Here is a 27,270-nt window from a genome sequence, read left to right on the forward strand (position 1 = left end):
ACCCAGTACCCCAGACACAGCAGTACCCCAGACACACACACACAGTACCCCAGACACAGCACCCCAGACAGACACACAGCACTGTAGACACACACCCCAGACACACAGCACCCCAGACACACAGCACCCCAGACACACAGTACCCCAGACACATAGCACTGTTGACACAGCACCAGCACACAGCACTAGACACACAGCACCCCAGACACACAGCACCAGTCAGACACACAGCACCCCAACACACACAGTAGACACACAGCACCCCAGACACACAGCACCCCAGACACACAGCACCCCAGACACACAGCACCCCAGACACACAGCACCCCAGACACACAGCACCCCAGACACACAGCACCCCAGACACACAGCACCCCAGAGACACAGCACCGTAGACACACAGCATCCCAGACACACAGCACCCCAGACACACAGCACCCCAGACACACAGCACCCCAGACACACTGCACCCCAGACACACAGCACCATTGACACACAGCACCGTAGACACACAGCACCCCAGACACACTGCACCCCTGACACACTGCACCCCAGACACACAGCACCGTTGACACATAGCACCGTAGACACACAGCACTGTAGACACACAGCACCGTAGACACACAGCACCCCAGACCCACAGCACCGTAGACACACAGCACCCCAGACACACAGCACTGTAGACACACAGCACCGTAGACACACAGCACCCCAGACACACATCACTGTAGACACACAGCACTGTAGACACACAGCACCGTAGACACACAGCACCCCAGACACACTGCACCACAGACACACAGCACCGTAGACACACAGCACCCCAGACACACAGCACCGTAGACACACAGCACCCCAGACACACAGCACTGGAGACACACAGCACCGTAGACACACAGCACCCCAGACACACTGCACCACAGACACACAGCACCGTAGACACACAGCACCCCAGACACACAGCACCGTAGACACACAGTACCCCAGACACACAGCACCCCAGACACACAGCACCCCAGACACACTGCACCCCAGACACACAGCACCGTAGACACACAGCACCGTAGACACACAGCACCGCAGACACACAGCACCACAGAGACAGCACCACAGAAACACAGCACCAGAGAGACAGCTCCACAGAGACAGCACCAGGGTTGTAGTGCTGCCTCAGTAAAACAGACTCGCTTCAACATGAGAATACACAGAGCTGGTCAAAATATTTCTGGAAAATGAATTCTGATAAATTCTAAATTAATTCTATTTAGTTACCACAAAAAAATCCATGGAAAATGATAGAATGACAAACGAAATAAATGCAGTGCATTCAGAAAGACTCCTTGACTTTTCCACATTTAGTTACTTATATAAATAATACCTTATTTACAAATGTATTCAGACTTTTGCTAAGTGACTTGAAATTGAGCTAAGGTGAATCCTGTTTCCATTGATCATCCTTGAGATGTTTCTACAACTTGATTGGAGTTCACCTGTGGTAAAATCAATTGATTGGACGTGATTTGGAAAGGCACACACCTGTCTATGTAAGGTTCTACAGTTGACAGTGCATGTCAAAGCAAATACCAAGCCATGAGATTGAAGGAATTGTTGGTAGAGCTCCGAGACAGAACATTTCTGCAGCATTGAAGGTCCCCAAGAACACAGTGGCCTCCATCATTCTTAAATGGAAGAAGCTTGGAACCACCAAGATCCTTCCTAGAGCTGGCCGCCCGGCCAAACTGAGCAATCGGGGGAGAAGGGCCTTGGTCAGGGAGGTGATCAAGAATCCGATGGTCACTCTGGCAGAGCTCAAGAGTTCCTCTGTGGCGATGGGAAAACCTTCCAGAAGGACAACCATCTCTGCAGCACTCCATCAATCAGGCCTTTATGGTAGAGTGGCCAGACGGAAGCCACTTCTCAGTAAAAGGCACATGACAGAGTTTGAAGAACCTGAAGAACTCTCAGACCATGAGAAACAAGATTCTTTGGTCTGATGAAACAAAGACTAAGCTCTTTGGCCTGAATGCCAAGCGCCTCGTCTGGAGGAAAACAGGCACCATCCCTACGGTGAAGCACCGTGGTGGCAGCATCATGATGTGCGGATGTTTTTCAGTGGCAGGGACTGGGAGATCAGTCAGGACCGAGGGAAAGATGAACAGAGCAAAGTACAGCGAGATCTTTGATCAAAACCTGCTTCAGAGCGCTCAGGACCTCAGACTGGGGTGAAGGTGCACCTTCCAACAGGACAATGACACTAAGCACACAGCCAAGACAACACAGGAGTGGCTTCGGGACAAGTCTCTGAATGTCCTTCAGTGGCCCAGCCAGAGCCCGGACTTGAGCCCGATCAAACATCTCTGGAGAGAACTGAAAATAGCTGTTCAGCGACGCTTCCCGTCCAACCTGACAGAGCTTGTGGGGATCTGCAGAGAAGAAGGTGAGAAACTCCCCAAATACAGGTGTGCAAAGCTTGTAGCGTCATACCCAAGAATACTGGAGGCTGTAATCACTGCCAAGGGTGCTTCAACAAAGTATTGAGTAAAGGGTCTGAATACTTGTGTAAATGTGATATATCCATTTTTTTATTTATAAATTTGCAAAAAAATCTAAACCTGTTTTTGCTTTGTCATTATGGGGTATTGTGTGTAGATTGATAAGGGGGAAAACTGTTTAATCCATTTTAGAATAAGGCTGAAAATGTTGATACAGTCAAGGGGTCTGAATACTTTCTGAAGTGCACTGTATGTGTAGCAGCCTAGAGGTAACCAATTCGTTGAGTCCACTGCCGAACTGCAGCAACAAGTGGCAAAAGTAGGGTGAGTATTGGGAACGCGCTGGGTTGCGGGCTCTTTCCTGGTCCAACATGCTCTGTGCTCACTCGCTCACTTTGAGCGGGCTAAATCCGACTTAAGAGATGGATTTATACATTTATAGAATGGGTACCTGGAGGAAAATAGGGGAGGGTGATTATTTTTCAATTTCAGTCAAGGGGAGGGTTTAGTATTTGTTTTATCTAATCCATAGGAGGATCATGTACAGTGGCTTACAGAAGTATTCACCCCATTTGGCATTTTTCCTATTTTGTTTCGCCTTACAACCTGGAATTAAAATATATTTTTAGGCTCTTTGTATCATTTGATTTGCACAACATGCCTACCACTTTGAAGATACAAAATATTTTTTATTGTAAAAAAAAAGAAGAAAGAAATAAGACAAAAAAAACAGAACTTGACTGTGCATAACTATTCCACCCCCAAAGTCAACACTTTGTAGAGCCACCTTTTGCAGCAATTACAGCTGCAAGTCTCTTGGGGTATGTCTCTATAAGCTTGGCACATCTAGCCACTGTGAATTTTGCCCATTCTTCAAGGCAAAACTGCTCCAGCTCGTTCAAGTTGGATGGGTTCTGCTGGTGTACAGCAATGTTTAAGTCATACCACATATTCTCAATGGCATTGAGGTCTGGACTTTGACTAGGCCATTCCAAGATATTTAAATGTTTCCCCGTAAACTACTCGAGTGTTGCTTTAGCAGTATGCTTAGTGTCATTGTCCTGCTGGAAGGTGAACCTCCGTCCCAGTCTCAAATCCCTTGAAGACTGAAACAGGTTTCCCTCAAGAGTTTCCCTGTATTTAGCACCATCCATCATTCCTTAAATTCTGACCAGTTTCCTAGTCCCTGCTGATGAAAAACATCCCCACAGCATGATGCTGCCACCACCACGCTTCACTGTGGGGATGGTATTCTCGGGGTGATGAGAGGTGTTGGGTTTGTGCCAGACATAGCATTTTCCTTGATGGCCAAAAAGGTAAATTTTAGAATAATAACCAGAATAACCTCAATAACCAGAATACCTTCTTCCATATGTTTGGGGAGTCTTCCACATTCCACATGGCGAACACCAAACGTGTTTGCTTATTTTATTCTTTAAGCAATGGCTTTTTTCTGGGCACTCTACTGTAAAGCCCAGCTCTGTGTAGTGTATGGCTTAAAGTGGTCTCATGGACAGATACTCCAATCTCTGTTGTGGAGCTTTACAGCTCCTTCAGGGTTATCTTTGGTCTCTTTGTTGCCTCTCTGATTAATGCTTTCCTTGCCTGGTCCGTAAGTTTTGGTGGGCGGCCCTCTCTTGTTAGGTTTATTGTGGTGCCATATTCTTTCAATTTTTCAATAATATATTTAATGGTGCTACGTGGGATGTTCAAAATTTCAGCTTTTTTTTTATAACCCAGCCCTGATCTGTACTTCTCCACAACTTTGTCCCTGACCTGTTTGGAGAGCTCCGTGGTCTTCATGGTGCCGCTTGCTTGGTGGTGCCCCTTGCTTGGTGGTGTTGCAGGCCTTTCAGAACAGGTGTATATATAATGAGATCATGTGACAGATCATTTGACACTTAGATTGCACTTAGGTGGACTTTATTTAACTAATTATGTGACATAATTGGTTGCACCAGACCTTATTTAGGTACTTCATAGCAAAGGAAGTGAATACATATGCATGCATCAGTTTCCGTTGTTTATATTTCATTTCACTTCACCAATCTGGACTATTTTGTGTATGTCCATTACATGAAATCCAAATAAAAATCTGTTTAAATTACAGGTTGTAATGCAACCAAATAAAAAAATGCCAAGAGGGGTGAATACTGCAAGGCACTGTAATTTGTAATTGATGAAATTTCAGTATTTCTAAGTGTTTTAGAATCAGTTGCTTATTATGCTGTAGATTGCCGCTCATTTCTGATTCTCTGCTGGGCTCACAATATCAAACCTATAATCTATTTAGTGTGGCTATAGGCTATGAAGTGCATGCTCGGGGGAGGCACAGAGCAAAGTTATATTTCAAGAAAAATGTTCTTCCGTCCTGAGTCTTATGCAACAGTGGGATGGTGTGAATAAAACGAGGCTGCATTACACACTGTAATGGGTATTCCAACCCTGAGCCCCAGCCTGCTCTGATCATGCTGATGCATCATTTATTTTGTGCTCCCGAACAAAGATTTTATTTTATTAGGCCTTATTCCAGAAAATGCAATATTATTCTATAGCCTATGTTCTGTTCAGTTTTAGAAGGAGAGCTCGAAGATAACCGGAGGACCGGATGTCAACTTTAATAGCTTACTACTACTGTAATTGATTTGAATAAAAACAATATGTTTCTTGCCCTTGATGTATTTATCAGAGTTATTAACCCCACAATAAGCCAGATTCAAGTAATGTACATTGTGGTGCTGAAACTTGAAGCAGCGGCCACTGCACAATCAATCAGAAATGGACAGCTCATGGTGCTGAAAGTAGGCAAATTCATGAAGGCATAATTCATTTCAACCATCATTTTAATTAGACTTACTAACAACGAAAGGGCTTTGTGTTGGAGCCTATTTCTTCCTATTGAAGAAATAAGAGGTAGGACTACCTGTTTGACAGGGAAAATTAGGCTATGAGCTGCTATATCCAACGATTTGTCAGTCAATTCCTCCACCCACCATGCACTCTTTAAATAGCACACCTCTGTGTCAGTGAAGGGCTATTAAGTTAAAACCAAGACTCAAATGAATGAGAGAGTATGTCATAGGACTTCCTTTTATTAAAGAAAATGAGAAAAAGCGCAGGCCTACCCCTTGTTAGCTTTAAGAATTTGAAGAAAATAAAACAGATCTGATTATGTAAAGTGATCTATAGCTTTGGTCCGCAATACTAGAAACAAGCTGTAAAATATCCGGCAAAGGCATGACTCCACTGCATATGGGGATATCGTTGTTTGCTTTCTTTGACATTCAGAGGCTGAGCTACAACCTTCTAGGAGATAACGAATGGACTTTGCTTGTGAAGTAATCTAATTCTGTCACTATGAATTGATTAAGCTATTCACTTTCTGTACAATAGAATATGTTTAAACCCAGACAGCTTTTAGGGAAAAACGTGTGACCTCTCATTGGGTTAAGCCATGGAAGAGTAGCCAACAGTAAAAAAAGAAATGTCTGTGTCGGTAGGCCTGCTCTGTCTGGGGTGGAAAGGTAGGCCTGCTCTGTCTGGGGTGGAAAGGTAGGCCTGCTCTGTCTGGGGTGGAAAGGTAGGCCTGCTCTGTCTGGGGTGGAAAGGTAGGCCTGCTCTGTCTGGGGTGGAAAGGTAGGTCTGCTCTGTCTGGGGTGGAAAGGTAGGCCTGCTCTGTCTGGGGTGGAAAGGTAGGCCTGCTCTGTCTGGGGTGGAAAGGTAGGCCTGCTCTGTCTGGGGTGGAAAGGTAGGCCTGCTCTGTCTGGGGTGGAAAGGTAGGCCTGCTCTGTCTGCGGTGGAAAGGTAGGCCTGCTCTGTCTAGGGTGGAAAGGTAGGCCTGCTCTGTCTGGGGTGGAAAGGTAGGCCTGCTCTGTCTGGGGTGGAAAGGTAGGCCTGCTCTGTCTGGGGTGGAAAGGTAGGCATGCTCTGTCTGGGGTGGAAAGGTAGGCCTGCTCTGTCTGGGGTGGAAAGGTAGGCCTGCTCTGTCTGGGGTGGAAAGGTATGCCTGCTCTGTCTGGGGTGGAAAGGTAGGTCTGCTCTGTCTGTGGTGGAAAGGTAGGCCTGCTCTGTCTGGGGTGGAAAGGTAGACCTGCTCTGTCTGGGGTAGAAAGGTAGGCCTGCTCTGTCTGGGGTGGAAAGGTAGGCCTGCTCTGTCTGGGGTGGAAATGTAGGCCTGCTCTGTCTGGGGTGGAAAGGTAGGCCTGCTCTGTCTGGGGTGGAAAGGTAGGCCTGATCTGTCTGCGGTGGAAATGTAGGCCTGCTCTGTCTGGGGTGGAAAGGTAGGCCTGCTCTGTCTGGGGTGGAAAGGTAGGCCTGCTCTGTCTGGGGTGGAAAGGTAGGCCTGCTCTGTCTGCGGTGGAAAGGTATGCCTGCTCTGTCTGGGGTGGAAAGGTAGGCCTGCTCTGTCTGTGGTGGAAAGGTAGGCCTGCTCTGTCTGCGGTGGAAAGGTAGGCCTGCTCTGTCTGGGGTGGAAAGGTAGGCCTGCTCTGTCTGGGTTAGAAAGGTAGGCCTGCTCTCTCTGGGGTGGAAAGGTAGACCTGCTCTGTCTGGGGTGGAAAGGTAGGCCTGCTCTGTCTGCGGTGGAAATGTAGGCCTGCTCTGTCTGGGGTGGAAAGGTAGGCCTGCTCTGTCTGGGGTGGAAAGGTAGGCCTGCTCTGTCTGGGTTAGAAAGGTAGGCCTGCTCTGTCTGGGGTGGAAAGGTAGGCCTGCTCTGTCTGGGGTGGAAAGGTAGGCCTGCTCTGTCTGGGTTAGAAAGGTAGGCCTGCTCTGTCTGGGGTGGAAAGGTAGGCCTGCTCTGTCTGCGGTGGAAATGTAGGCCTGCTCTGTCTGGGGTGGAAAGGTAGGCCTGCTCTGTCTGCGGTGGAAAGGTAGGCCTGCTCTGTCTAGGGTGGAAAGGTAGGCCTGCTCTGTCTGGGGTGGAAAGGTAGGCCTGCTCTGTCTGGGGTGGAAAGGTAGGCCTGCTCTGTCTGGGGTGGAAAGGTAGGCCTGCTCTGTCTGGGGTGGAAAGGTAGGCCTGCTCTGTCTGGGGTGGAAAGGTAGGTCTGCTCTGTCTGTGGTGGAAAGGTAGGCCTGCTCTGTCTGGGGTGGAAAGGTAGGCCTGCTCTGTCTGGGGTGGAAAGGTAGGCCTGCTCTGTCTGGGGTGGAAAGGTAGGTCTGCTCTGTCTGGGGTGGAAAGGTAGGCCTGCTCTGTCTGGGGTGGAAAGGTAGGCCTGCTTTGTCTGGGGTGGAAAGGTAGGCCTGCTCTGTCTGGGGTGGAAATGTAGGCCTGCTCTGTCTGGGGTGGAAATGTAGGCCTGCTCTGTCTGGGGTGGAAAGGTAGGCCTGCTCTGTCTGCGGTGGAAATGTAGGTCCTACTCTGTCTGGGTTAGAAAGGTAGTCCTGCTCTGACTGGGGTGGAAAGGTAGGCCTGCTCTGTCTGCGGTGGAAATGTAGGTCCTACTCTGTCTGGGTTAGAAAGGTAGGCCTGCTCTGTCTGGGGTGGAAAGGTAGGCCTGCTCTGTCTGGGGTGGAAAGGTAGGCCTGCTCTGTCTGGGGTGGAAAGGTAGGCCTGCTCTGTCTGGGGTGGAAAGGTAGACCTGCTCTGTCTGGGGTGGAAAGGTAGGCCTGCTCTGTCTGGGGTGGAAATGTAGGCCTGCTCTGTCTGGGGTGGAAAGGTAGGCCTGCTCTGTCTGGGGTGGAAAGGTAGGCCTGCTCTGTCTGCGGTGGAAAGGTAGGCCTGCTCTGTCTGGGGAGGAAAGGTAGGCCTGCTCTGTCTGGGGTGGAAAGGTAGGCCTGCTCTGTCTGTGGTGGAAAGGTAGACCTGCTCTGTCTGGGGTGGAAAGGTAGGCCTGCTCTGTCTGCGGTGGAAAGGTAGGCCTGCTCTGTCTGCGGTGGAAATGTAGGCCCGCTCTGTCTGGGGTGGAAAGGTAGGCCTGCTCTGTCTGGGGTGGAAAGGTAGGCCTATTCTGTGGTGGAAAGGTAGCGCTGCTCTGTCTGGGGTGGAAAGGTAGGCCTACTCTGTCTGGGTTGGAAAGGTAGCGCTGCTCTGTCTGGGTTGGAAAGGTAGGCCTGCTCTGTCTGGGTTGGAAAGGTAGGCCTGCTCTGTCTGGGGTGGAAAGGTAGGCCTGCTCTGTCTGGGTTGGAAAGGTAGGCCTGCTCTGTCTGGGGTGGAAAGGTAGGCCTGCTCTGTCTGGGTTAGAAAGGTAGGCCTGCTCTGTCTGGGGTGGAAAGGTAGGCCTGCTCTGTCTGGGGTGGAAAGGTAGGCCTGCTCTGTCTGCGGTGGAAATGTAGGCCTGCTCTGTCTGGGGTGGAAAGGTAGGCCTGCTCTGTCTGGGTTAGAAAGGTAGGCCTGCTCTGTCTGGGGTGGATAGGTAGACCTGCTCTGTCTGCGGTGGAAAGGTATGCCTGCTCTGTCTGGGGTGGAAAGGTAGGCCTGCTCTGTCTGTGGTGGAAAGGTAGACCTGCTCTGTCTGGGGTGGAAAGGTAGGCCTGCTCTGTCTGGGGTGGAAAGGTAGGCCTGCTCTGTCTGCGGTGGAAAGGTAGGCCTGCTCTGTCTGCGGTGGAAATGTAGGCCTGCTCTGTCTGGGGTGGAAAGGTAGGCCTGCTCTGTCTGGGTTAGAAAGGTAGGCCTGCTCTCTCTGGGGTGGAAAGGTAGACCTGCTCTGTCTGGGGTGGAAAGGTAGGCCTGCTCTGTCTGCGGTGGAAATGTAGGCCTGCTATGTCTGGGTTGGAAAGGTAGGCCTGCTCTGTCTGGGTTAGAAAGGTAGGCCTGCTCTGTCTAGGGTGGAAAGGTAGACCTGCTCTGTCTGGGGTGGAAAGGTAGGCCTGCTCTGTCTGCGGTGGAAATGTAGGCCTGCTCTGTCTGGGGTGGAAAGGTAGGCCTGCTCTGTCTGGGGTGGAAAGGTAGGCCTGCTCTGTCTGGGTTAGAAAGGTAGGCCTGCTCTGTCTGGGGTGGAAAGGTAGGCCTGCTCTGTCTGGGGTGGAAAGGTAGGCCTGCTCTGTCTGGGTTAGAAAGGTAGGCCTGCTCTGTCTGGGGTGGAAAGGTAGGCCTGCTCTGTCTGCGGTGGAAATGTAGGCCTGCTCTGTCTGGGGTGGAAAGGTAGGCCTGCTCTGTCTGCGGTGGAAAGGTAGGCCTGCTCTGTCTAGGGTGGAAAGGTAGGCCTGCTCTGTCTGCGGTGGAAATGTAGGTCCTACTCTGTCTGGGTTAGAAAGGTAGGCCTGCTCTGACTGGGGTGGAAAGGTAGGCCTGCTCTGTCTGCGGTGGAAATGTAGGTCCTACTCTGTCTGGGTTAGAAAGGTAGGCCTGCTCTGTCTGGGGTGGAAAGGTAGGCCTGCTCTGTCTGCGGTGGAAATGTAGGCCTGCTCTGTCTGGGGTGGAAAGGTAGGCCTGCTCTGTCTGGGTTAGAAAGGTAGGCCTGCTCTGTCTGGGGTGGAAAGGTAGGCCTGCTCTGTCTGCGGTGGAAAGGTAGGCCTGCTCTGTCTGCGGTGATGTAGGCCTGCTCTGTCTGGGGTGGAAAGGTAGGCCTGCTCTGTCTGGGTTAGAAAGGTAGGCCTGCTCTCTCTGGGGTGGAAAGGTAGACCTGCTCTGTCTGGGGTGGAAAGGTAGGCCTGCTCTGTCTGCGGTGGAAATGTAGGCCTGCTCTGTCTGGGGTGGAAAGGTAGGCCTGCTCTGTCTGGGTTAGAAAGGTAGGCCTGCTCTGTCTGGGGTGGAAAGGTAGGCCTGCTCTGTCTGGGGTGGAAAGGTAGGCCTGCTCTGTCTGGGTTAGAAAGGTAGGCCTGCTCTGTCTGGGGTGGAAAGGTAGGCCTGCTCTGTCTGGTGGAAATGTAGGCCTGCTCTGTCTGGGGTGGAAAGGTAGGCCTGCTCTGTCTGCGGTGGAAAGGTAGGCCTGCTCTGTCTGCGGTGGAAATGTAGGTCCTACTCTGTCTGGGTTAGAAAGGTAGGCCTGCTCTGACTGGGGTGGAAAGGTAGGCCTGCTCTGTCTGCGGTGGAAACTCTGTCTGGGTTAGGTCCTGCTCTGTCTGTCTGGGGTGGAAAGGTAGGCCTGCTCTGTCTGGGGTGGAAAGGTAGGCCTGCTCTGTCTGGGGTGGAAAGGTAGGCCTGCTCTGTCTGGGGTGGAAAGGTAGGCCTGCTCTGTCTGGGGTGGTGGTAGGCCTGCTCTGTCTGGGGTGGAAAGGTAGGCCTGCTCTGTCTGGGGTGGAAAGGTAGGCCTGCTCTGTCTGGGGTGGAAATGTAGGCCTGCTCTGTCTGGGGTGGAAAGGTAGGCCTGCTCTGTCTGGGGTGGAAAGGTAGGCCTGCTCTGTCTGCGGTGGAAAGGTAGGCCTGCTCTGTCTGGGGAGGAAAGGTAGGCCTGCTCTGTCTGGGGTGGAAAGGTAGGCCTGCTCTGTCTGGGTTGGAAATGTAGTCCTGCTCTGTCTGCGGTGGAAAGGTAGGCCTGCTCTTTCTGGGGTGGAAAGGTAGGCCTGCTCTGTCTGCGGTGGAAAGGTATGCCTGCTCTGTCTGGGGTGGAAAGGTAGGCCTGCTCTGTCTGTGGTGGAAAGGTAGACCTGCTCTGTCTGGGGTGGAAAGGTAGGCCTGCTCTGTCTGCGGTGGAAAGGTAGGCCTGCTCTGTCTGCGGTGGAAAGGTAGGCCTGCTCTGTCTGGGTTAGAAAGGTAGGCCTGCTCTGTCTGGGGTGGAAAGGTAGGCCTGCTCTGTCTGGGGTGGAAAGGTAGGCCTGCTCTGTCTGCGGTGGAAATGTAGGCCTGCTCTGTCTGGGGTGGAAAGGTAGGCCTGCTCTGTCTGGGGTGGAAAGGTAGGCCTGCTCTGTCTGGGTTAGAAAGGTAGGCCTGCTCTGTCTGGGGTGGAAAGGTAGGCCTGCTCTGTCTGCGGTGGAAATGTAGGCCTGCTCTGTCTGGGGTGGAAAGGTAGGCCTGCTCTGTCTGGGGTGGAAAGGTAGGCCTGCTCTGTCTGGGTTAGAAAGGTAGGCCTGCTCTGTCTGGGGTGGAAAGGTAGGCCTGCTCTGTCTGGGGTGGAAAGGTAGGCCTGCTCTGTCTGCGGTGGAAATGTAGGCCCGCTCTGTCTGGGGTGGAAAGGTAGGCCTGCTCTGTCTGGGGTGGAAAGGTAGGCCTATTCTGGGGTGGAAAGGTAGCGCTGCTCTGTCTGGGGTGGAAAGGTAGGCCTACTCTGTCTGGGTTGAAAAGGTAGCGCCGCTCTGTCTGGGTTGGAAAGGTAGGCCTGCTCTGTCTGGGTTGGAAAGGTAGGCCTGCTCTGTCTGGGGTGGAAAGGTAGGCCTGCTCTGTCTGGGTTGGAAAGTAGGCCTGCTCTGTCTGGGGTGGAAAGGTAGGCCTGCTCTGTCTGGGTTGGAAAGGTAGGCCTACTCTGTCTGGGTTGGAAAGGTAGGCCTACTCTGTCTGGGGTGGAAAGGTAGGCCTGCTCTGTCTGCGGTGGAAATGTAGGCCTGCTCTGTCTGGGGTGGAAAGGTAGGCCTGCTCTGTCTGCGGTGGAAAGGTAGGCCTGCTCTGTCTAGGGTGGAAAGGTAGGCCTGCTCTGTCTGCGGTGGAAATGTAGGTCCTACTCTGTCTGGGTTAGAAAGGTAGGCCTGCTCTGACTGGGGTGGAAAGGTAGGCCTGCTCTGTCTGCGGTGGAAATGTAGGTCCTACTCTGTCTGGGTTAGAAAGGTAGGCCTGCTCTGTCTGGGGTGGAAAGGTAGGCCTGCTCTGTCTGGGGTGGAAAGGTAGGCCTGCTCTGTCTAGGGTGGAAAGGTAGGCCTGCTCTGTCTGCGGTGGAAATGTAGGTCCTACTCTGTCTGGGTTAGAAAGGTAGGCCTGCTCTGACTGGGGTGGAAAGGTAGGCCTGCTCTGTCTGCGGTGGAAATGTAGGTCCTACTCTGTCTGGGTTAGAAAGGTAGGCCTGCTCTGTCTGGGGTGGAAAGGTAGGCCTGCTCTGTCTGGGGTGGAAAGGTAGGCCTGCTCTGTCTGGGGTGGAAAGGTAGGCCTGCTCTGTCTGGGGTGGAAAGGTAGGCCTATTCTGGGGTGGAAAGGTAGCGCTGCTCTGTCTGGGGTGGAAAGGTAGGCCTACTCTGTCTGGGTTGAAAAGGTAGCGCTGCTCTGTCTGGGTTGGAAAGGTAGGCCTGCTCTGTCTGGGTTGGAAAGGTAGGCCTGCTCTGTCTGGGGTGGAAAGGTAGGCCTGCTCTGTCTGGGTTGGAAAGTAGGCCTGCTCTGTCTGGGGTGGAAAGGTAGGCCTGCTCTGTCTGGGTTGGAAAGGTAGGCCTGCTCTGTCTGGGTTGGAAAGGTAGGCCTACTCTGTCTGGGGTGGAAAGGTAGGCCTGCTCTGTCTGCGGTGGAAATGTAGGCCTGCTCTGTCTGGGGTGGAAAGGTAGGCCTGCTCTGTCTGCGGTGGAAAGGTAGGCCTGCTCTGTCTAGGGTGGAAAGGTAGGCCTGCTCTGTCTGCGGTGGAAATGTAGGTCCTACTCTGTCTGGGTTAGAAAGGTAGGCCTGCTCTGACTGGGGTGGAAAGGTAGGCCTGCTCTGTCTGCGGTGGAAATGTAGGTCCTACTCTGTCTGGGTTAGAAAGGTAGGCCTGCTCTGTCTGGGGTGGAAAGGTAGGCCTGCTCTGTCTGGGGTGGAAAGGTAGGCCTGCTCTGTCTGGGGTGGAAAGGTAGGCCTGCTCTGTCTGGGGTGGAAAGGTAGGCCTGCTCTGTCTGGGGTGGAAAGGTAGGCCTGCTCTGTCTGCGGTGGAAATGTAGGTCCTACTCTGTCTGGGTTAGAAAGGTAGGCCTGCTCTGTCTGCGGTGGAAATGTAGGTCCTACTCTGTCTGGGTTAGAAAGGTAGGCCTGCTCTGTCTGGGGTGGAAAGGTAGGCCTGCTCTGTCTGGGGTGGAAAGGTAGGCCTGCTCTGTCTGGGGTGGAAAGGTAGGCCTGCTCTGTCTGGGGTGGAAAGGTAGGCCTGCTCTGTCTGGGGTGGAAAGGTAGGCCTGCTCTGTCTGGGGTGGAATGGTAGGCCTGCTCTGTCTGGGGTGGAAATGTAGGCCTGCTCTGTCTGGGGTTGAAAGGTAGGCCTGCTCTGTCTGGGGTGGAAAGGTAGGCCTGCTCTGTCTGGGGTGGAAAGGTAGGCCTGCTCTGTCTGCGGTGGAAATGTAGGCCCGCTCTGTCTGGGGTGGAAAGGTAGGCCTGCTCTGTCTGGGGTGGAAAGGTAGGCCTATTCTGGGGTGGAAAGGTAGCGCTGCTCTGTCTGGGGTGGAAAGGTAGGCCTACTCTGTCTGGGTTGGAAAGGTAGCGCTGCTCTGTCTGGGTTGGAAAGGTAGGCCTGCTTTGACTGTGTTGGAAAGGTAGCGCTGCTCTGTCTGGGTTGGAAAGGTAGGCCTGCTCTGTCTGGGTTGGAAAGGTAGGCCTGCTCTGTCTGGGGTGGAAAGGTAGGCCTGCTCTGTCTGGGTTGGAAAGGTAGGCCTGCTCTGTCTGGGGTGGAAAGGTAGGCCTGCTCTGTCTGGGTTGGAAAGGTAGGCCTACTCTGTCTGGGTTGGAAAGGTAGGCCTACTCTGTCTGGGTTGGAAAGGTAGGTCTACTCTGTCTGGGTTGGAAAGGTAGGCCTGCTCTGTCTGGGTTGGAAAGGTAGGCCTGCTCTGTCTGGGTTGGAAAGGTAGGCCTAACTTTTGAATGTAGCATGCTCAGATACCTAATGATGTCTCAGATTTAATTATTTGCAAACAGGGACAGTTTGCAAACAAAACACACTGATTTGGCAATGGAGAAATATGATAAGATGAACACATAGGCCTATCTCTCCATTCTTAGCCTGTGATTTCGGTAATTTGTGTGATATAAAAAAAAAATCTGGTAAAAATTGATTTGCATGGAATGTTTATAAAAGGCCATTTATTTTCTCGGCCCTGCAAATACAATAATAGATTCATGTAATGTTTATACTATAAAGGCTATATTTTAGCCATCTTCTCTGTTATCCACTGTATGTTTAAATTATTATTTTGTGTTCCGGGTCAGAAAAGGTTAAATGTAATTTGCTGAAGGGAGGGCCATCCATTTTCATTTCAGAGAGGTTTGATTGTATTCATGTAACCCTTATGATGCATAAACTTCACTCCCTAACAAGAACAGCCAAAGACAGATAACTCTATGCGTTGTTGCTAAAACAGCTGTCCTTAAAACAGTTTGTTATGGACTTGGGGCTCATGAGCTTTAAGGACGCTCTTTGTAGCTGAATAGTCACAGTTTTTGTTCTAATGCAGCCAAAACTCAACAGCGCGCAACACTAGGTAGGATAGCCGATGCTTTGATTGAAACTAAATACAAGAAAGGCTAATAGTTTTAAAACACCATCAGCTCTAATTCACTTAGAAATAATCCTTCAAGAAGTTCTAAATTCATATTCCCATGGAACTGATTGAGATCAAATGATTGGCATGCATATGATTGGCAACAAGCTGCAACAAACACTCAAACTGGATAGTTTTATCTCCATCTCTACATTTAAAGACTCAATCATAGACACTCTGACACTTGTGGCTGCTTCGCGTGATGCATTGTTGTATCTACCTTTTTGCCCTTTGTCCTTTGCCTAACAATGTTTGTACCATGTTTATGCTGATACTGTACCATGTTGTGTTGCTACCATGTTGTTGTCATGTTGTGTTACTGCCATTTTGTGTTGTTTTCTTAGTTCTCTCTTTATGTAGTGTTGTGGTGTCTCTCTTGTCATGATTGTCAGGACCCGGTTTCGAACCTGGGTCTCCGGAGTGAGAAACAGTCACTTAACCAACTGAGCCACGAATAGTCAGCAGAACCCAGAAGATGAGGCAGACACAGCAGTACTTAAGACGGTGTATTTAATAAAGAAAAAATCCTTAAATACAAAAAAAAGGCAAATCCAAAAGGTGGTAGGAAAAGCACAAAAAGGCCTCAAAAGAAACTCACAAAAAATAAACAAAAACAAAAAAACAGAATACCACAAGAGCGTCACCCGGAAACGACAAGAGTACACAGAACACTAGGGCAGGGTGCTAACATACAAACACAGAGCACAGAACTGAGGGAAACTAAGGGTTTAAATACAATTAGAGGAAACGAGGCACAGGTGCAAATAATAATGGGGATCAAGGGAAAAACATAAGGACAAAAAGCACAATGGGGGCATCTACTGACCAAAACCCGGAACAACCCTGGCCAAATCCTGACAATGATGTGTGTTTTGTCCTACATTTTATTTTTCATCCCAGCCCCCGTCCCCATCGGAGGCCTTTTGCCTCTTGGTAAACCATCATTGCAAGTAAGAATTTGTTCTTAATTGGTTTGCTTAGTTAAATAAAGGTTAAATATAAAAATATCATAAAATATACAGTTTGGAGTTTGGACATTTCCCTGGTAAATATTGAATAAGGTGCATCTGTTGGTACAAACTTTGATTGAGAAATGATAACATCATTGAAAAATAAATGTGCGCTCCAGCACCTTAAAAAATATCCCTGCGCCACAGATGCACATCACCACAGACACACAGCACCACAGACACACCGTACCACAGACACACAGCACCACAGACACACAGCACCACAGACACGCCACGCCACAGACACACAGCACCACAGACACACAGCACCACAGACACGCCACGCCACAGACACACAGCACCACAGACACACAGCACCACAGACACACAGTACCCCAGACACACAGTACCCCAGACACACAGTACCCCAGACACACAGTACCCCAGACACATAGCACCGTTGACACAGCACCGTTGACACAGCAACCCAGACACACAGTACCCCAGACACACAGTACCCCAGACACATAGCACCGTTGACACAGCAACCCAGACACACAGTACCCCAGACACATAGCACCGTTGACACAGCACCACAGACACACAGCACCACAGACAAACAGCACCACAGACAAACAGCACCACAGACAAACCGCACCACCGACACACAGACACACAGCACCACCGACACACAGCCACACAGACACACAGCACCACAGACACACAGCACCACAGACAAACAGCACCACAGACGCACAGCACCACAGACACACAGCACCACAGACAAACAGCACCACAGACGCACAGCACCACAGACACACAGATGGATCCATGGCATTATCTTCCCTGCTCAGGCTGTAATGAGACAGTATAACTTTATAGTAGAACCACCAAATTGGCAGATAATAGTGGCAGCGTGGGAAAAAGTAGCCTGATCCCCCAGATGTATTTGTACTGTCTTGGCTACTCCAATGCTTTGCTCATGTTTGGCATGACAATGGCCATAGGAGTTGGCAAGACAGCACAAACAGATCTGGGACCAGGTTAAGAGAAAAGGCACGGTCAGGCCAAAAGTACCAATGTATGTACAGCCTATGAGATGGGTTATTTGGCATAGGGTCAATTGGAACAAGAGATATGTTCAGACTGAGCAGCAGTCAGTGCCCAAACCAGTGCCAGGCTTCCCCACACACCACTAGGGCTTAAAGGAGGTGTGTCCTACTGCATCTGTTAATCAATCAGGAACACAGCCAAGCGAGCGCAGCTTTTCCCCAAACAAAGACATAAATGATGCTGTGCCTGTTGTAGTAACTGCTCTTAACATACCAACTGATAGTAAGTGTTGTCATTAGAGCTGTTGCTCTGTGATCTTGCACTTTTCGGTGACAAATTGAGCAATCAACGAGAATCACTGAGTAAACACGGGCATTCCTGTCTATTTCACAGTTTAGTCGAGCGTTTAGGCAATGTTTACAGCACAGTGGGAAAGCCCCCTCTTCATCCCTCCACATTTATACAAGGTTTTTCCATAACATCACTGGTGGACCTGTTCTGGGCCACAGACAATATGTTTACTAAACTCCATGGTTGTCTACTGACTCCACAGACAGTTTCAACTATTAGCTCTTCAACTATCAGCTCCCCCTGCTCTCTCTCTCTATGAATGGAAAACAGACCTGGGCCACTGGCATCACTGGACACCAGTGGTAGCAGGAGTGTATGTGTGCAAGTGTCTATATGCATTATATACTGTATGTGTCTATGCACTATCTTGTGTGTGTGTGTGTGTGTGTGTGTGTGTGTGTGTGTGTGTGTGTGTGTGTGTGTGTGTGTGTGTGTGTGTGTGTGTGTGTGTGTGTGTGTGTGTGTGTGTGTGTGTGTGTGTGTGCGCGCCCGCGTGCAGTAACCTGGCTTTGTTTTGGGCTGGGATCTTAGACCCTGACGACGGGCCTGTGGACCCAGCAGGTGTTCTAATTACCAGTCCTTGGTGTGTGTGTGTGTGTGTGCCCCTCTCTCCCACCCCCTCAGGGGGAGGCCCGGCCCCCGTGTCTCTGCAGGCTTTGATGTGGCATGGATACTCCTCACATGTGGGACGTGAGCTCACTTAACGAATGCAGACGCTCCACAAATGAACTGCTAGAGCAGGGTACTGCAATTTCATATGGTATTTTTGGTAGGTGGTAAGACAGAGATGAGAGAGAGATAGATCAGACAGAGAGGGAGAGAGAAAGAGAGAGGGAAAGAGACCGAGAGAGACACAGAAAGAGCGAGCGAGAGGGAGAAAGAGAGAGACACAGGAATAGACCGAGAGAGACACAGAACGAGAGAGAGAGGGAGACAGAGAGACACACAAAGAGACAGCGACACAGAAAGAGAGAGAGAGAGAGAGACACAGAAAGAGAGAGAGAGAGAAGAGAGAGAGAGAGAGAGAGAGAGAGAGAGAGGGAGACACAGAAAGAGAGAGAGGAAAAAGTTGGCCTCCTTACCTCTGTGTGTGAAGCTGCCAGTCCCTAACCAGAGGATGTTTTATCTTGGCTTGCAGTTTGCCCGGACGGGTTTTACGGTCTTGACTGTGGCCAGATGTGCGAGTGCAGGAACGGTGCCCGCTGCCACCACATCACAGGAGCCTGCCTCTGCACCCCTGGCTGGTCGGGACCACACTGCATTCTGGGTAGGGTAGCCACATCATTAAAACGGGGTGTGAGGGAGCCTCTCTACCGGCCCATCACGGCATCCTCTCACCCTAAATACCATCTCCCATGTGTTTGAAAACAATTATCTTTTTAACGATACCCTGCCAATTCCTTTTTTAGGGATGCGTAAGGGGTGTAGGGGGGCTGGTAGGATGTCCCTCCAGCGTACATCGTTAATTGCGTCAGATTCTGGATAAATACATCCACGTTTTAGGACCATCAGTTTTACCCTCGGTACTGTCATGCAAAGTCTCTATTCACTGCTCTCTAAAGTCTTCATGCAGTTTTAATGGATCGAGTGAAATGCCCTCTTAAAGATCAGACCATGTCATTCTCAATTCTTATTCGAGAGGGACTGGTCTCCCCAAAGCATGTTTTGTGGTCCTGATTACCCGAAGCCAAGAGTCAGCCCAAACCCACTTGCGTGGCTTACTGACAAGTTGCTGTGGTTAGTTTGTTTCCCCATCTCTCTCTCGTTACTGGAATGTAATTTCATTTCAGACATTAGCGACTAGTTGAGATAGGTCAAATGAATGTGCTCTATACAGACACGCAAACGTATGGATTAAGACAAGGACGTTGCAGCCATATCTCTCCATTGATCAGATATGTTTCTGCTTCAGTCAACCACTCCATCGTGTCCCTTGCCAGTCTTGAATGACAAAAGGAATTGGCTAAACCACATACAGATGTAGGATCTTAATTTGAGCCAGTTGCTATAGCAGAGAAATAAGCCTGCAGCAAGAGTAAATGTGAATTATTATGTGGATTATAATTAATAGACATTTTTGTAAGGGGTGATACATTTTTCTTAATGGAATGTCAAGTCTGAAATTTCAAAAGTGGAAATTACAAACTTCAGAAGACTTTTTAAACCTTAAATACACAAAGTTTTCAATTTGATCATCCTGTTGCAGGATTACATTCACTTGTGTGTTTGAGGTTTAAAATGGCTTCTGAACTTTGTATTTCCCACTTTTGAAATTTCAGACTTGACATTCCATTAAGAAAAATGTATCACCCCTTACAAAAATGTCTATTAATTATAATCCACACAATAATTCACATTTCCTGTTGCTACTGGATTATTTTCCTGCTGTAGCAAACTGGCTCAAATTAAGATCCTACATCTGTATATCTGTGTCCAGACTTCCAGTAGAGCAGACCACTTCATGTTGAGTGCTATTGTATAAAATGCTGACTTGTATTTAAGTTTATGACTGTGTATCCTGTCCTGTGTGGGGGGCAGCCTGCCCTGAGGGTGGTTTCGGGAAGAACTGCAGCCGGAGCTGTGAGTGTCAGAACGGGGCCACCTGTGACCACATCAGCGGTCGCTGCAGCTGTGGAGCCGGATGGACCGGAGCCAGCTGCCAAGAGGGTGAGTGGCTCATCGGTCAACCCAGTATAGGGCACAGTCTGACCTTAAACTAACCTTAACCTAACCTTAAACTAACCCAGCACATCAGGAGCTCTGCATGGAACTGAAATCTCTCTTCTACCAGAATATCTTTCGGCAAAACATTCCCTAAAACAGCAAGTGATAGGTGATTAATATTAATTTATTCCAATTACGATAAAATATCACAGCAGTTGGTGAGTGTATGAATAGAATAAGTGTACGTGTTTGGTCTGTGTAAGTTGTTTTCGAACATAAACTCAGTGCAGCCTAACTGAATCCTCATCCTCATTTCTATCTGTCTGAATTGTATTGAACAATGACATCCTCTGATTAAATGTATTTTGTGTGTGTACTACTGTGTTCAGCCTGTCCTGCTGGGAGGTATGGAGAGGACTGTTCCCAGCTGTGTCTGTGCCAGCATGGAGGCTTCTGTGACAGCGTGACTGGCCAGTGTTCCTGCCCCAGAGGATGGACCGGAGCAGCCTGCGAGCTGGGTGAGTCCCCCCCTCTGTCCCTGGAGGTCAAATCAACCAGAGGATTTAGGGCGTTCATAGCTGTACTCACCTTGGTCCAAATCTAACCTGGGATCAAATTCTTGTGCAAATCTCCCATTGGCATCAATGCATGATTTACTAGAAAGCCCGAGTCAGTAACATGGATTCCTGGTTAGGATTCAGCTCATTGTGTGGTGGATATATTGTGTGATCTGAGGCCTCTGTTCTCTGCCTCTCCTAGACTGTGGGGAGGGGTCCTATGGAGAGGGGTGCACACAAACCTGCAGCTGTCAGAACGGAGGGGCGTGTGACAGAGTGACTGGGGGGTGTAGCTGTCCCCCTGGCTGGACTGGAGAGCACTGTCAGACAAGTGACCTGACATCACTGCTTCCAAATGCAAGAGGTGCATCCCAATAGTTTAGACTGGCTTCCTCCCTCATCTCTTTGGATAGGTGAAAGCAGTCTGTCAGAAGCCAACGTAGAGATATGCATTCCGCTACCCTGTTCAGTGTTGATGAAGGACAGGAGTTGAGGAAAAAAAGCCACTAATGACTATTGAGATAAACCCAATCACCTGTTTCTGTCTTTAAATGAGAGAGCAGTTGGGTCATGTTCTGAAGGGAGAAAACGTTTTGAAACATAATTAAATGGGGAAGTCCTACCTGTACTTTTCAAATAAGAACACAGATGTTCGTTTTCAGACCGTTTCTAAACCATATTGCTACGTTGTGCCCTACTGAACACCACCCATGTGTCTGTGCTGCAGCCTGCCCAGACGGTCTCCATGGAGAAGGGTGTGAGCAGAGGTGTCAGTGCGGCCACGGGACAAGCTGCCACCGTGTGACAGGCAGGTGTGAATGTCACCCAGGATGGAGAGGGGCCCAGTGCGACAAACGTGAGTGTCGGAGCCGGAAAGGGACCCTTTGGAAACAACACATTATCAAATCATACATACTTAAGTTATACTATGAGAGGTCAATTACCGTAGAAAACAATTGACATTGTTTTTCAAATCCATCCATGTTTTAATGCATACCTGGGACTGAGATAGATCAAATCAAATCAAATTTTATTTGTCACATACACATGGTTATAAGATGTTAATGCGAGTGTAGCAAAATGCTTGTGCTTCCAGTTCCGAAGAATATGTACATAAAGATATGAATGAGTGATGGTGCAGAGCAGCATAGGCAAGATACAGTAGATGGTATCGAGTACAGTATATACATATGAGATGAGTATGTAAACAAAGTGGCATAGTTAAAGTGACTAGTGATACATGTATTACATAAGGATGCAGTAGATGATATAGAGTACAGTATATACGTATACATATGAGATGAATAATGTAGGGTATGTAAACATTATATTAGGTAGCATTGTTTAAAGTGGCTAGTGATATATTTTACATCCTTTCCCATCAATTCCCATTATTGGAGTGGCTGGAGTTGAGTCAGTGTGTTGGCAGCAGCCACTCAATGTTAGTGGTTGCTGTTTAACAGTCTGATGGCCTTGAGATAGAAGCTGTTTTTCAGTCTCTCGGTCCCAGCTTTGATGCACCTGTACTGACCTCGCCTTCTGGATGGTAGCGGGGTGAACAGGCAGTGGCTCGGGTGGGTGTTGTCCTTGATGATCTTTATGGCCTTCCTGTAACATCGGGTGGTGTAGGTGTCCTGGAGGGCAGGTAGTTTTCCCCCGGTGATACATTGTGCAGACCTCACTACCCTCTGGAGAGCCTTACGGTTGTGGGCGGAGCAGTTGCCGTACCAGGCGGTGATACAGCCCGCCAGGATGCTCTCGATTGTGCATCTGTAGAAGTTTGTGAGTGCTTTTGGTGACAAGCCGAATTTCTTCAGCCTCCTAAGGTTGAAGAGGCGCTGCTGCGCCTTCTTCACGATGCTGTCTGTGTGAGTGGACCAATTCAGTTTGTCTGTGATGTGTATGCCGAGGAACTTAAAACTTACTACCCTCTCCACTACTGTTCCATCGATGTGGATAGGCGGGTGTTCCCTCTGCTGTTTCTTGAAGTCCACAATCATCTCCTTAGTTTTGTTGACGTTGAGTGTGAGGTTATTGTCCTGACACCACACCCCGAGGGCCCTCACCTCCTCCCTGTAGGCCATCTCGTCGTTGTTGGTAATCCCATATTCAGTTTGAGGTAAAATCATGAATTGTCATTATAAGGAGTGTTCATCTTTATTTAAACAAGGCAGTTATACACACAACAACAATTGTCACTGTTTAAAGTGAATATACATTAGTTAGTGATGAATGTGTGTCTGATGGGCCCCAGCCTGCCTGCCTGGGGTCTACGGTGCTTCCTGTGCCCAGCGATGTCATTGTCAGTCTGGGGTGTCCTGCCACCACGTTACTGGGACATGTGGCTGCCCTGCTGGTCTCACTGGGAACGGCTGTGAGGAGAGTAAGAGCACATCACTACCATCTCACCACCTCTCTTTAAACACACACACACCCCCACCCTCTCCTCTCCCCCCACTCCCTCCTTTCTCTCACACACTCAGCAGACATCTGATAAACGTTACACTCGGGTTGCCAAGTAAAACAGGAGACATTGTTTTTGTCTCCTGGGTGGATAAGGGCTTTTGGAAGGCAGACTTGCATAATGACAGCGCTGTAATTGCCTCTTTAGTCTGGAGTCGTTTCTTATCTGTCCTACACGCTGCCTCAGTAAGTGCTGTGGTTTCAGGGAGAGAAAAAAACATGTTTGTTTCAAAGATTTATCTTCCCTTGTGTGACTATGTGAGTGTCTGTGAACTACTGCATTGTCTGAGTGTGAATGGGTATTTGAATGTGAGTGAGTGCTTGCATTTTATTATGTCCGCATAGAGATTGGGTTTCGAAATGAATGTGCAAGCATACACCATGTTGCAATGTAAACCAGATCATATTGAGTGTTTTAGTGTGTGCCTCAATGTCCATCTCCTCCCGTCCTTATTGTACATGCTTGTGTCTCCTGCAGCGTGTCCATCAGGTGTGTTCGGGCTGAACTGTAGCCAGATGTGCCAGTGTTCTGGGGACCATGAGCAGTGTCACCCTGTCACTGGAAGGTGTACCTGTCTGCCTGGTTACTACGGACACCACTGTGAACTCAGTAAGTAGTGACTAGAGTTGGGTAGTCCACTTCTGTGAAATGACTGTGTGGCTTCAACAATGGAATTGCAGTGCACTATACGAAGAATAAGTTGGAATAAGTTTCTCTCTCTCTCTCTCTCTCTCTCTCTCTCTCTCTCTCTCTCTCTCTCTCTCTCTCTCTCTCTCTCTCTCTCTCCATTTCTCCGTGCAGAACAGGCTAAACATGGCCCCGGGGTAATTTTGGTTGTGGTAACCTCTGATTTCTGATTCTTTGGTATTCTGGTCCATTAATATTAGTATTTTCAAAACGTCTAAATAAAAATATCAAAAAGTTTATACAAATGTACATTTTCGTTAGTTTATCATACTCATACTATATTGAAACACACTTAATTTAAAAGCCCATTTCGTAAAGAATGTTACAAACTGGAGTTTACTTAGTTTGAAGAGATGGTGATTGGGTCTAAAATCGGTATTCAAAAGTCAGTGTCTTTGTCTTTAACTGCCTTTTCCTGAAACTCAGACAGCACATTTTTCTTCTTTTCAGAAGCATCTTCATTCACCACATTTTTGGGGTTATTCTTAGACACAATCTCCAAACTTATACAGTGCCTTCAGAATTGATTTACACCCCTTGACTTTTTCCACATTTTGTTGTGTTACAAGGTGGGATTAAAGCTAACAAAACTACCTAGCTAACTAGCTGGCTAGCTCACTTGCTCGCAAGACTAGCCAAGTTAGCTGCATTGTTGTTTGCATGCAATTGGCTGTGGTCTTGAGGCATTGTTCAGGGCTTAAATGTCCCACACGGGTTTAGATGCCCCACCATCTCTTAGCTCAAGATAAGAGACATTTAGCTTATTAACATTTAAATGTATAAACTGATAATGAATTCCGAACACAAATGAAAGCATGATGTTAGCATGAAATGTACCATCCCATAGTGTTTCATTCAATAAAAACTTGACTCTTCCCACATTTTGTGGAAAGGGTAGGATTAAAATTAAAAAGATTAAAAATATTTAATTTGTCATTTTTTGTCAATGATCTACACAAAATACTCTTAAGTGGAAGAAAAATTCCTACATTTAAAAACAAATTTATGAAAAAAAAAACACTAATATATCTTCATTACATAAGTATTCAACATAAGTATTCAATACACCTTTGGCAGTAATTACAGCTGTGAGTCTTTCTGGGTAAGTTTTTAAGCACTTTGCACACCTAGATTGTACAATATTTGCACATTATAATTTTTTTAATTCTTCAAGCTCTGTCAATTTGGTTGTTGATCATTGCTAGCCAGCCATTTCCAAGTCTTGCAATAGATTTTCAAGCCGATTTAAATCAAAACTGTAACTAGGCCACTCAAGAACATTCAATATCGTCTTAGTAAGCAACTCCAGTGTATGGCCTTGTGATTGAGGTTATTGTCCTGCTGAAAGGTGAATTTGTCTCCCAATGTCTGTTAGAAAGCAGATTGAACCAAGTTTTCCTCTAGGAATTTGCCTGTTTTTGCCTCATTGCCTGCATCCGTAATGGGTCAGCGGTCAAACGACCTCCACTCATCACTATCAAACGCTCCCTGAAACACTTCAGCGGGCAGGCCTTTCTAATCGACCTGGCCGGGGTATCCTGGAAGGATATTGATCTCAACCCGTCAGTAGAGGATGCCTGGTTATTTTTTTTAAATGCCTTCCTCACCATCTTAAATAAGCATGCCCCATTCAAAAAATTTAGAGCCAGGAACAGATATAGCCCTTGGTTGTCTCCAGACCTGACTGCCCTTAACCAACACAAAAACATCCTATGGCGTTCTGCATTAGCATCAAACAGCCCCCTTGATATGCAACTTTTCAGGGAAGCTAGAAACCAATATACACAGGCAGTTAGAAAAGCCAAGGCTAGATTTTTCAAGCAGAAATTTGCTTCCTGCAACACAAACTCAAAAATGTTCTGGGACACTGTAAAGTCCATGGAGAATAAGAACACCTCTTCCCAGCTGCCCACTGCACTGAAGATAGGAAACACTGTCACCACCGATAAATCCACTATAATTGAGAATTTCAATAAGCATTTTTCGACGGCTAGCCATGCTTTCCACCTGGCTACCCGTACCCCGGTCAACAGCACTGCATCCCCCACAGCAACTTGCCCTCCCCATTTCTCCTTCTCCCAAATCCAGTCAGCTGATGTTATGAAAGAGCTGCAAAATCTGGACCCCTACAAATCAGCCGGGTTAGACAATCTGGACCCTTTATTTCTAAAATGATCTGCCAAAATTGTTGCAACCCCTATTACTAGCCTGTTTAAACTCTCTTTCTTGTCATCTGAGATTCCCAAAGATTGGAAAGCAGCTGCGGTCATCCCCCTCTTCAAAGGGGGGGGGGACACTCTTGATCCAAACTGCTACAGACCTATATCTATCCTACCCTGCCTTTCTAAGGTCTTCGAAAGCCAAGTCAACAAACAGATAACAGACCATTTCGAATCCCACCATACCTTCTCCGCTATGCAATCTGGTTTCAGAGCTGGTCATGGGTGCACCTCAGCCATACTCAAGGTTCTAAACAGTATCTTAACCGCCATCGATAAGAAATAACACTGCGCAGCCGTATTCATTGATCTGGCCAAGGCTTTCGACTCTGTCAATCACCACATCCTCATCGGCAGACTCGATAGCCTTGGTTTCTCAAATGATTGCCTCGCCTGGTTCACCAACTACTTCTCTGATAGAGTTCATTGTGTCAAACCGGAGGGCCTGTTGTCCGGTCCTCTGGCAGTCTCTATGGGGGTACTTCAGGGTTCAATTATTGGACCGACTCTCTTCTCTGTATACATCAATGATGTCGCTCTTGCTGCTGGTGAGTCTCTGATCCACCTCCACGCAGAGGACACCATTCTGTATACTTCTGTCCCTTCTTTGGACACTATGTTAACAACCCTCCAGACGAGCTTCAATGCCATACAACTCTCCTTCCGTGGCCTCCAATTGCTCTTAAATACAAGTAAAACTAAATGCATGCTCTTCAACCGATCGCTGCCTGCACCTGCCCGCCCGTCCAACATCACTATTCTGGACGGTTCTGACTTAGAATATGTAGACAACTACAAATACCTAGGTGTCTGGTTAGACTGTAAACTCTCCTTCCAGACTCACATCAAACATCTCCAATCCAAAGTTAAATCTAGATTTGGCTTCCTATTTCGCAACAAAGCATCCTTCACTCATGCTGCCAAACATACCCTTGTAAAACTGACCATCCTACCGATCCTCAACTTCGGCGATGTCATTTACAAAATAGCCTCCAATACACTACTCAATAAATTGGAGTCTATCACAGTGCCCTCCGTTTTGTCACCAAAGCCAATATACTACCCACCACTGCAACCTGTACGCTCTAGTTGGCTGACCCTCGCTTCATACTCGTCGCCAAACCCACTGGCTCCAGGTCATCTACAAGACCCTGCTAGGTAGTCCCCCCTTATCTCAGCTTGCTGATCACCATAGCAGCACCCACCTGTAGCATGCGCTCCAGCAGGTATATCTCTCTGGTCACCCCCAAAACCAATTCTTCCTTTAGCCGTCTTTCCTTCCAGTTCTCTGCTGCCAATGACTGGAACCAACTACAAAAATCTCTGAAACTGGAAACACTTATCTCCCTCACTAGGTTTAAGCACCAGCTGTCAGAGCAGCTCCCAGATTACTGCACCTGTACATAGCCCATCTATAATTTAGCCCAAACAACTACCTCTCCCCATACTGTATTTATTTATTTTGCTCCTTTGCACCCCATTATTTATATCTCTACTTTGCACATTCTTCCACTGCAAATCTACCATTCCAGTGTTTTACTTGCTATA

General features: G+C 48.5%; 1 pseudogene; it reads left to right on the forward strand.

Annotated features, from left to right (window-relative positions):
- The window catches only part of LOC135546293 (multiple epidermal growth factor-like domains protein 6), a 111,201-nt pseudogene that overhangs the window by 74,353 nt on the left and 9,578 nt on the right, over positions 1–27,270 (forward strand).

The sequence above is a fragment of the Oncorhynchus masou genome, chromosome 9 (genome assembly GCF_036934945.1).
Source record: "Oncorhynchus masou masou isolate Uvic2021 chromosome 9, UVic_Omas_1.1, whole genome shotgun sequence".
NCBI classification, from domain to species: Eukaryota; Metazoa; Chordata; class Actinopteri; order Salmoniformes; family Salmonidae; genus Oncorhynchus; species Oncorhynchus masou.